This window comes from Bidens hawaiensis, unplaced genomic scaffold (assembly GCF_021521415.1).
Source record: "Bidens hawaiensis isolate Kalapana, Puna unplaced genomic scaffold, B.hawaiensis_p1.1 tig00003536_1, whole genome shotgun sequence".
Taxonomy (NCBI): Eukaryota; Viridiplantae; Streptophyta; class Magnoliopsida; order Asterales; family Asteraceae; genus Bidens; species Bidens hawaiensis.
The window spans coordinates 289434-298071 of record NW_027491199.1 but is presented as its reverse complement, the minus strand read 5'-3'; the positions used below and the strand labels follow the sequence as shown (position 1 = coordinate 298071).

General features: G+C 37.0%; 1 pseudogene across 2 annotated transcripts; it reads right to left on the bottom strand.

Moving 5' to 3' along the window:
* Positions 1–384: 384 nt before the first annotated feature.
* Positions 385–4599, bottom strand: LOC143623737 (protein ETHYLENE INSENSITIVE 3 pseudogene; annotated as a pseudogene). 2 transcript variants are annotated; one of them, XR_013151952.1, is made up of 2 exons: positions 4557–4599; positions 385–2308 (listed from the first exon to the last, which is right to left on the bottom strand). The product of XR_013151952.1 is annotated as a protein ETHYLENE INSENSITIVE 3 pseudogene, transcript variant X1 (transcript). The 2 variants fall into 2 exon arrangements; XR_013151953.1 differs by having other exon boundaries at positions 385–2269.
* Between the last annotated feature and the right edge of the window lie 4039 nt (positions 4600–8638).

Sequence of the window (8638 nt, the reverse complement as noted above, 5' to 3'; positions counted from 1 at the left end):
CCAGACTGGTTTGCGTTATGGGTCAAAAGGAAAAGAATTGAAGAAAAATGACGAAATGAATTCATGGTGGGGTGGGGTGGGGTGGGGTGGGGTTAAGGTACTCTTAGGTACCCCAAGTCTACCAATATCATTTACACTTTTAATTACTCTAAAACACCTTAATCACAAGCAACACCACTCTCAACTATCCTATAACCATTTTTTTTTAAAAAAAATTGTAAAGAGAAGCTTGAATATTAAAATACCTTTAGCTTTATTATGACCGCACCAATTTACATTTTCCCCGTTGTCTATGGGCATGTTTAGAATTAAATTTGAACACTACTCAATCCAAACATGCCCCGTATATATTACATAGAACACCATACCATACATTACGCCCTAGGTTGTTAGATCCACACAAATTGTACTAATCACATAACGCAGATACACTTATGATGATCCACACATACATAGCATAGCATAACATATAATATCATTCAAATGTTTGCTTTATAGTACAAACAACCCATAACAACATAGTAATCATTTGAGTTCGGAGGAAGTTTCACGCCTTCACATCCCACATTCATCTTCAAATGTACCAAACCGACTCCATGAAGTCGAGGGTATTATTGTCATTTACATTCGCGTTGCTGCCCGAATCAAACCCAGAATCACATGGCCAAAAACCGTCATCAAGATGAATCGGATCCAGATTCCCGCATTTAAAGCTTTTGTTTGGTTCTTGAATATTTGCATCATAGAATGCCATGAGATCAGAAATCAATCTTTGGCCATCTTCAGGCAGCCCAAGTTCTGCAATGCCACCACCAGTGCCGCCATACGTCTGTGGCAGCAGCGGCGGTGTTGTGATGTGGTTAGCAGGTGGAGGAACTGCACCAAGCTGAGTTTGACCATACGTAACCATACCAAACACTGGTGCTTTCTCAATATTATTCATCTGAAAGTTTAGGGTTCCGCCAGTTGGGCGGTAAGCACAACTCATCTGGTGGTTGTTTCTTGCTGACCTGTCATGAAACCCAACACAAGCATCGTTATACGGGCACTGAGAATACTCACACGTGTACGTCTTCGGTTCCATCATAACCGGTGGTTGCTTTCGTTTCATCATAATATTCTCGGCCATCATCGAGTCAACAACCTCCCCTTTGACTTTAACAGCAGGAGCGGGTCCTGCCACCCCTAACCCGAAAAAACCTTCCACCTTGCAGTCTTCCAGTTCAACAATCGGTTCATCAAACGCGCCATCAACATCATAATCACCGACATCGTTAACGAGATACGAACCGCCACCAGCTGGTGGGCAGGCGTCGGGATACAAAACCCGACAAAGTGCTTCCTCTTGGTTAATAACCGCCAGCCAAGTGGCACTTTCCTTAGCTGTCATCTTATCCTGTAAACACTTCGACTGGCGAACGAGCTTTCGTATCTTATCAATATTAGGAGACATATGCTTAATAACCGCGGTCAACACGTTGACTTTCCACGCCTTTTTCAAATCATGTGGTTTCTTATACAGTGGCGGACCCGGTTCTCTCGCCATCCCCGACCCCACCCACCACTCCTCATCACCGGTAGGCCACCACGGCGGCGGAACACCCTTTTCAAGTGGGAACCGCCGCTGCGGCGGGTTACAATGCTGCATCAAAGCCGACAAAAGTGTGCCGAGTGTCGTGTCTTGAAGCTCTTGTAAAGTATGAGGAGTCGATACAGGTTTGACACTTTCAGTTTCCCCAGAAACCGAGTGCTCAACGTGATATTTTGAAATAGCAGCGGGCCCGTTTCGGTCAAACCGGACCTTTTCTTTCCACCATTCCCGGAGATTATCGGAAGCACCGCTCACGGGCTTACCGTTTTCGGGAATGATCCCGTAAACGAACCCTTGGGCTTTACAAACTTCCATCATTTTAAGCATGTATTTCAAGATCCCGTCTTGTGCGCGCGACATTTTTTTTCGCCTCGCTTGTTCTTGGGATTGTTTCGGTTTTCCAATGTCATTAATGTTTTCTTTGTGTTTAATTTGCTCTTTGAGTCGTCTTAAACGCATTTTGTCACGCCACATCCGCCTTTCCAGCTCATCAATGTCAATGTCCACATCATCGTCACTGTCATTGTAATCGTCGTCCACGGGTGGTTCTACAGTTGCAGCCTTGGGTTCAAACGGAGGGGCGGATAGAAAATCAAAGCTTCCGCAGAATCCCATTTCGTTAAACATCGACATTTTTTGTATTTTTGGACGGACTTGATGAAGATTTAAAAGATTTTTCTGTAAGTTTTTGTCACCAAAGGTTAATCAGATACTTTCCTGAATCAATAACCAACTTATGATTATTAGTAAACATGACAAAAAGAAAAGAAGAAGAGAAATGGATACTAACGAAAGTTAAAACTGATAAAAAAAATTGTATGAACTGTATGAAGTAACAATAGTTATATACCTTTAATGTAAGAGAATCACGAAAGTAGACAATTTTTAGTGTGCTATACCATTATGACCATGTTAGTAAAAGTTTACACAAATAGCCGCCATAAGATACGCGCTTTTACAGTCATATACTTTTACTCAAGTATCATTTTCTTAATCCGATAAAGTACATAAGTCGTGAGTTGCGCAAGTACAAAATTTAGATAATCGAGTCTGATCCGTGTAGCATTTAATAAAAGACAAAAACTAAAGGTGTAAATGGGCCAAGCCGCTCGTGAGCTACTCAAGATTAGCTCGCTAAAAGCTTGAATAGAGCCAAGCCTATAAGAGCGCGAGCCTAAAAATAAGCTTGTTTATCAAGCAAGCCCGAGCGTCACTTATCCAGCTCGAGCTGGCTAGCGAGCCAAAAACAAGCCTATTATTTATATATAAAACTTTGGTTAAAACAAGCCTATTATATAACACATTAAATATAATAACTATTATTATACAAAAAAATTGATCAAAATACTAAAACATATTTTTTTTATGTATAAAGTTATAATAAAATATATATATATATATAATATTATAAATGTATATAGATTACATAATAGATTATGAACGAGTCGAGCTCAGGCTTAGCCCATCTCGTTTACATATTACAGCCCCATCCAAAACCTAAAATCATGTAACGAATGCGTTGAGTATGCCCATACTGATGTACAAAAATCTATAACGCGTGTACAAAAGATGCCATAGTACGTACAACCACGTTTTTATAATAAAAGAGGTATAACATGCATACAACAACCAATGCATTGAGTTCAAACGTCTACAGCAAAGGATATAGATAAAAGGGAGAGCTAATAATCTTGGATTTTTTCTTAATAGACATGGAGGCAGCCGTTTGTTCCAAATGTCTCAACAAAAATGTATTTCTTTCAAGCTAACCAATGAGATACGAGGATCTGATTAACATAGCATTTATTATAGGTATACGGAACAACAAATTTATTGGCACACGTCTATAACATCGCATATCTCACAGCTATACATGTGAAATTGTTATAGCATGCTCACACGTATGAGTTATAACACACTGAGAAAATGGCTACTTTCATAATTTTTTCTCATTTTAATCATTACTTCATTAATAATCATGATTTTCATCACTCAACATAACATAGGCAGAAGTTATGCACAAAATATTTGATACTTGAGTGGCACATTATATAAAACTTCTATAAACACATGAAAACTACAAATCTCAAAAATAAATGAAGATTTAAACCTATTCATACGTTTCAGTATCCATACCAAAATCACATTGACACGATTGAAAAGCCGAAAGTAAAACCTTGAAATCTTGAATGAATACTTTCCATCCTTAATGATCACTTGTCAATAATTCAGTTTCTACAATCCAAGCACACGTAGACTCATAGTTACACAGAAAAGTTAATTTTTCATATAACAGAGGTTCTTGACAAACTTTGACTAGCACATGACAGTTGACACATACGGTGGTTCATTTTCATTGAATCTAAAGATCTCAATGTAGATCCGTGGCAAAAAGTAAGATCAATCGATTTCTTTATCCATGTGTATTGTATATCTTTTGGTAGCAAACTACACATACATAATCATAAAAAGAGGTAAACTTAACTAATTGATTATTATTTTTGAAGTAAAAAATTGTTAAAATCAAGAATGTTAATAATATTGTATGAATTAGTCGTATAGACTTATTTTATTAATCAAGAACACAATAAGTAGTAAGTACTATTTCACTGAAATAATTATGAAGAGATTCATTCATATAAACAGGAATTCGGACTAACCAATCCTAAAAGATTGTATTTTTATTTTTCTAATTTTCAAGAAATGAATACTTGTGTGCAGCAAAATATGAAACTTGATGATGAAATATATCAATTTGAGCTTAAGGTTTCGATTATAATAGATCTAATCCTTAAAAAAATATTAAACAATTACATGTAAGAAGGTCACAGAAATCAGAAAATTCTTGAAGAATAACAATCAAGTAGCCACAAAACCCAGATCGAATATTGCAAAATCGACACATCTTTGAGCAAAAATGAAAGATGTTAAGAGAATCAAAAGTGAATGAAAAGATATGATAAACTTACAAGAAGAGTTGGATGAATCAAGTAGAAAAGGCGCGTCTGCGTCTTAATTAATAATCTGTGGGATCAAGTTCGTTCTTGGCACAATAATAATAATAATAATAATAATAATAATAAAATGAGGGGAGAGAGAAGAGAAGACAAGTGGTGCGTTTATTTTTTTACATTAAATTCCTTCTTTTAAAACGTACTAGCATTTATCTAGTAGGGGTGATCAAATGGGTGTTACCCCTTAAAATCGATCTGGATGCGAACCCGGTTAATGATAAATGCTATACCCGGAAATTAACCCCTTATGTTAATATTTAATACGGGTTCTAGTATCGTTTGTTTGTATTGGAACCGATTTGTGTAGTTTTATTTGGAATTTTTGTAGACCGCTGAATTTTTGGTATTCGTAGGATTCGAGAGTCAACCATATTGTATTCTAAGTAAGCGGGTATGATCGGTTGAGGTTTGACCAATGTTTGAAAAGCTGGATTTTAAATTGTATTGGGTTGGGCTTAGAAATAGTACAACCAGTTGCATGTAGTGGGTTGTATCGTAACAAGGTTGACTAGTAACCATATAATTCCGTATAAATACTTCAACTCAAAATTAATCAAAAAGTTGATGATTCTATTATATAAAAATAATCCAAAATCAAAAACTAATAAAAAAAAGTAAGATTGAACACCGCTAGATTAAAACTTAAAATAGAGAGGTAAATGGTTCGTGGATGAGCCGCTAAAAGTCCTTGGCATGAAGTCTAAACCCAAAAATTTACCTTGGACTTAAACGGGTACGAACTTGTATTATTGGCAATTCTGGCGGTTCAAACTATAAACCGTCTGCCCAATTTATCGAGCTAAAATGTACCAAGCTAGTGAGCGACAATCGGTATAACTGGTATTACTGGCCGGTATAATCCCATTTTCAAAACATTGGGTTTGACGTGTCTTGTGGATTTGACAGGTAAGACCATGCTCATGCGCACCCCTACTGAATCGGGTCGGTTGAGCTGATTGGTTGAATTGTTTAGTGCATCAAAGACATCAACCTTAATTCACTCACAAAAATTTAAGATCATGGAACTCATTAGCGATTGTTTAACTCCCTTACATAAACATGTCAAATGGTTACGGTGTAATAATGAATTTGGAAAAATGTTAATCGGGTAGGTAAACTTTGAAAGATGGTATAATCGGGTTTGTGGGTCGACATGCTTAAATAAACATATTGACATGTTGACTTGTTAAAACTATTCACACTAAATGGTATTCATGTGAACCTAAACACGATCCATTATATATATATATATATATATATATATATATATATATATAACCATCTATATAATTACCTGCCTACCATAACATATGTGTAGGCTCACATTGCACCCCCACCCTCATATTACTTGATTTCGTAATAAAGCCTTCTCATGGTTTCTTTCTAAATTCATCTAATGCCCAACTTTCCAACCATCTTGATTCGTAAATCGATCATCCTAACCCGCCCCCTTTGTCTCGCAAGCGGCTTGCCTGATTCGCAGATATAGAAAACCGATCTCTACAACTTCACAATCTCTGTATCGCCGTTCAATTGTTCCAGGTATGTATCAAGTTTAATTCAATTAAATTTCAAAAGTTAGGGATCAGTTTCGTTCAATTGTTCCAGGTATGTTAATTAATTGGGTCAACGTAATGTTATTTGATGATATTAATTAACTCCCCAATTATGATATGGTCATTCAGGAAAGAAACTACACTTAAATGATGATTATCACCATCTCATGTTGCCATGTTGGTTATGTTAACCAAGTCAACCAGGTGAACCTGTTCTTCTAGGTCTTATTATTATTCATAATTTTCATATTTTCTGAAAAATAAACTTTTATGTTTGTATGTACAGTGTCTGTATGCCAATTATGATGAAACCAATTTGAAGAGGTATGTACCCGCCTTAACATCGAGCGGGGCGGGTCAACCCACAAGATATAGACAAGAGGCTTGAAATCAAGATATCATGATGGCACAAAGCCAAAACCTATGCGCACGGCGCATATCACATATGCTCACGCATCACATATGCTCACGCATATCATATATGCTCACGCATCACATATGCTCACGCGTATCACATGCTCGCGCACCATATATGCTCACGCATATCACATCTGCGCGTGGCGCATCTGCGCGTGGCGCATATCGCATGCTCACGCATCATATATGCTCACGCATATCACATCTGCGCGTGGCGCATATTACATATGCTTGCGCATATCACGTCTGCGCATGAAACATCTGCGCGTGAGAATAAAGAGAAGACTTCGCGCATCCTCAGGATAGGCGCATATCACACGTGCACATAATCAACCTCGTCCTTATCCAAATCAGGATAAGGACAACCTTGATTGTGCTCGTCAGACAACCTTCCAGAAGGTATCCTTTAAGGAATAAGAATATGCTGATGTTGACAGCTGCTAATGAAAGGTGGACAACTCAGCAAAACCCATGTGCTACCACGTGATTGCACATGGGTCAGGTAAAATGCCTGGGTCAGAGAATAATCAATGAAAAAACACCAGGTGTCCTAAGGACACGTGGCGCAAAGCAATAGGAGGAGGCCAAAAAGGCCCTAATGGGATCTGAGCCCAATCATTGGAAACCCTAACACTATAAATACCACACCACCTCCACAAGGGGAGGTAAGCAAGAAAATACATTCTAATTCCTTACTCACTCTCAGATTATTATTATCTTCTCCTACAATCTCTTATTCTCACACCGGAGGGTTACCCCAAAGAGGACCCCTTTGTCCCTTTCTGAGGGGTAAGTTCACGGTGCTGCTCGTTTTGTAGGTGGAAGAACTCATACTCCGGAGAACCATCGGTGAAATAGCATACTCATACCCGAGGAAAGTTGATCGTCTACCAGTGAGCCGATCCACGTTTCTTCACAATTGATACCTGTGTTTTTTAATGTTAAAATATTGACTTAAAATATAATTAATTGTTGTTGCTTATGTATACATATTATCAAGTGGTTTATTCAAAAATTGTTGATGTTTCTGTATACATTCGCAAGATTGTTCCTTGAGGGTTAATTGATGTAAAAAGTTAATAAATATTTTAACATCATGAAAGTTACTAGTATTACTAAATAAACGTATAACATCTCTAATAAGAATTTCAAGAAATCATATGCCAAAAACATACTCTACCCGACAAGGATGATTCAAATTGAGGCTGTAACAGTTGAGTGAATAAGCATAAATGCTGCTGCATTTTTGTTGTTAAGTTGTATATTATTATGTTGTTTTGGTTTTAGAAATACCAATTTAATGAGTTATACGAGCTGCTATAGTTGTTGTCCGAAAAGTATAATTAAAGAGCTTAAATTGAGGCCATAAGTGTTGATTAAATAAGAAACTTTTGCTGCTGCGTTTGCTGTCAAACTGTATATAATTATGATGTTTTGGTGTTAGAATTATCAATTTAATGAGTTAAACGAGCTGCTGTAGTTGGTGACCAAAAAGTATTTTTAAAGAGGTTAAATGGAGGCCATAATGGTCGATTTAATAAGAAACTTTTGCTGCTGCGTTTAGGATCGAAGACGGATATGACCTAGGTTTGCAATGGAAATTGATAAGGCAGAGCAGGTGCGTTTCATTATTTCATTAGTACTGAATACATACAAAAGTGCAGCCTTATTATTATTAACCTTATTTAACGATTTCATTTATCCATACAAATTTTTGCAGGTGCATTCCCCGAAGATTTTGATCCACCACCTACGGACTTTGAAGTCAGTGATGAATCCCCATATGTCCTGGTAAACTTCTCACCGAGATAAGGTTTATGACTATTTATTAAAAGTGTAACATAAACACATAATTGCATATCTTATACTCTAGGATTACATCAACATGTGTGACTATAATGTCGAAGAATGAGTCAATGATTTCGCGGTTGCAGTTTTGGCACAGGTGAGCTGCGTGTATATGTTTTAATAACCGTCTGTCATTTTATTATTAGTTAACTTAAAATATTTATTAAACTTTAACTCTGCGTGTATATGTTTTAATAACCGTCTGTCATTTT